The following is a 2887-nucleotide window of genomic DNA, read 5'->3' as shown; positions in this document are numbered from 1 at the left end:
ATGAATCTGTGTTATTTTCTTGTTGTTTCTTGTCAGTATTCTGTAGCACAGTTTGCTGATTGTCAATTAAAGGTTTTTAAGGCATTTTTGTCTTGACAGAACTGACCAACAGGTGCTGACCAATTAAACAGCTGCAGTGTCATTTCCTCCACAAGACTACATGAACTGCCTACTCGTCTATGGAGCCGTTATAGAGTGACACTTGTACGAATGCAAAACAGAATTCACACAATCCGAACTTCACAGGCATAAGAGCAGCATTACACATTTAGTCTGTCTTACTTATATTGCCATCTAGTGTCAAGTCAGTGGATACAACATTAAAAAGCTTGTCAAAGACTTGTACAGCCCATTGTGTTTTTAACAGTTTCTGTAAAACTGTAAGGAGAAACCATTAAAACAGACTAACAGACAAAATAATCTTTATTAATAAATCACAACCCAGATAACAAAAGGCTTCACAAAAGGCAGCAAAATAAAACATACATTTAATAGGTACTAACTGAACCAGATTATAATAGATGGAAGTGCTGACGATCATTTGCAGTAATAAATGTTTATTGTGTTTTCTGGTTAGAGTGTTTTTGCTGGTATAGTATGTTTTTGTCTTGAATTAGCACCCTGATTTTACTAAATCCAAAAGTAAAATTGCAGTCCTTCCAGGTTAGCAAGAACAGATTGAATAATATATAATATAATAATCAATATATTGATCACAGAACACATCCACTCTTCAGTCGTCATGATTTAAAATAAATAAATAAATTCTATTGTCGGGTTCTAATACTTCATGATGTTGACAATTTACTTTTCAAATAAGAAACTGTCACTGCTTTACAGTTTTTATTCTAATGTTCTCAACTTCCCACAACGTCACACAAATGTTTAATGTTTGGTAAAGTTTGGATTCCACACGTAAAACAAACATTTAATTTTGCACATCATTCATGTTTAACTTTTTTCCCCCGAAATATTAATCTCCAGAGGAATCTCAAAACTGAAACGCAGATGAATGTCACAAGCAAAACAGCAGCCAGTAAGGCTGCCATGACATCCACACAGTTGTAAACATACCAGGACATTTTGTAGGACTGTGAGCGCAGATGAGGGGCTCCTTTGTGCCTCATAACGTATTCTATCCAAAACACTGCCTGATCCAGAGGCTTCATGGGCTGATCTCTGTGCAGCCTTGAGAGCCTTTGCATGTTTTCCCTGTAAGTCGAATTGTTAAGAACTGCCATCAGTGCCTCTGCGAAGATCTGTCTGTCAAGCATGGCAATATCCACAGTCACAGCTGCTCCCTTTACTTTGACTCTGAAGATATTTTCAGGCTGATCAAAGAACAAGGGAAGTCCAACTACTGGAACCCCGTGGTAAATTGCCTCCTGAACTCCATTGGTGCCTCCGTGGGTCACGAACGCTCTTGTTTTGGGATGTCCTAAGAGGTCATTCTGTGGCAGCCAGTTGACCAGTAATGTGTTATTACCCAGGTTGCTTAGCCTTGGTCCCATATACCTCCATATGACCTTTTGAGGCAGCTGGGCGAAGGCTGCAGCAATTTCTTCAGAGACATCCTGAGGAAGTTTCCCAACTAAAGTTCCTAGGGTCATTATGACGACCCCATGATCTCCAGAACTCTGGACAAACTCCTCCAAGTCAGCAGGGAGCGGCTTTGGGGGTTTGCACTGAAAGCCACTGATGTAGACTATATTTGGCATTGTTGGACGTGGAAATTCAAAAATAAAATCATTTCTCATGAGCCATATATCAGCATCCAGGAAAAACGTTGAGTAGTCCACATCAGGGCCGAAGTACCGGTCTACTATTGGTTTGTAATTAGGTTCTGTGATACGTGACATTGTGTACATCCCACCAAGATAACTCAAAAAGTTCTGTATTCTTTGAGGGAAAGTCATCTTATCAGTCAACTCTGTTGCAGTAAAAGGAATGTATGCCAGCGGTGAGGGAGCAATGAGGAAGTGAGCCTCACCTTGAATGGTCCATCTGACGTTGTAAACAAGTGGAACTCGGAGCCAACGTGCCAGCATTGCCCCTCCGCCAATGCCAGGGTCAGTCAAAACCACATCATATTTGGCAGCATGGAGAGACTGCATCAGGTTTTTATCTTCAAACATCTGAGTCATTAGTTCACTCGCTGCCTTATGAAAGTTGAAGAACTGATCTAAAACCAAATTATTTATCTGATGCTGAGTCCAGAGGCGAGACCAAAAAGATCTAGGGTCACCCTGGAGCTTGATATCCAGGTGTTGAGACAAGAACTCGTCAAAGCTGTCCTCAAATCCACCACGGTAGGGGAGATTTACACAAGTGTAGACAGGAGACTTTTCACTGATGTACCAGCTATCAGACGCCCGAATCACAGTGACCTGGTGGCCTTTGACATGCAGTTCTTCTATGAGTACTTTCATGTTTACCCAATGGCTTCCATCCAGGGGGAACACCAGAATTTTGCCCCCAGATGCAGAGGATAGCTGACTCAAGAGCAGAACAAAGGCAAACCAAGCCAAATTGGACATTGTGCTGACCCTCAGGCACCTGGAAAATAAACAAAAATAAGTGGGTTTGCAGGTCTTTTTGTGTACAGTCATACAGAAACATAAAATACATGGGTGGACATGACTCTGGCACGCTACGTAAGTACAATTCTGATATTATTTCCATGTGATGCCACATTGCACCTTTACTCCACTGCATTTTAGAGGCAAACATTGTGCCGTTTACTCCCCTATGTTATGTGACAGCAGTTGCTATGCTATGATAGAGAGATCTTTAATGTAGCCCAAACTGAACACAACTGAAATAATATTTTAAAGCATGCATCGAGTTCTGTCGACAACCTTTACAATCTTATTAACTCAAACAAAAT

The 2887-nt window shown here is 40.9% G+C and overlaps 1 pseudogene; it reads right to left on the bottom strand.

Moving 5' to 3' along the window:
• Nucleotides 1-941: 941 nt before the first annotated feature.
• Nucleotides 942-2510, bottom strand: LOC103375939 (UDP-glucuronosyltransferase 2C1 pseudogene; annotated as a pseudogene).
• Nucleotides 2511-2887: the final 377 nt, after the last annotated feature.

The sequence above is a fragment of the Stegastes partitus genome, unplaced genomic scaffold, assembly GCF_000690725.1.
Source record: "Stegastes partitus isolate 25-593 unplaced genomic scaffold, Stegastes_partitus-1.0.2 Scaffold3635, whole genome shotgun sequence".
NCBI lineage: Eukaryota > Metazoa > Chordata > Actinopteri > Pomacentridae > Stegastes > Stegastes partitus.
This window is presented reverse-complemented; position numbering and strand designations above follow the sequence as displayed.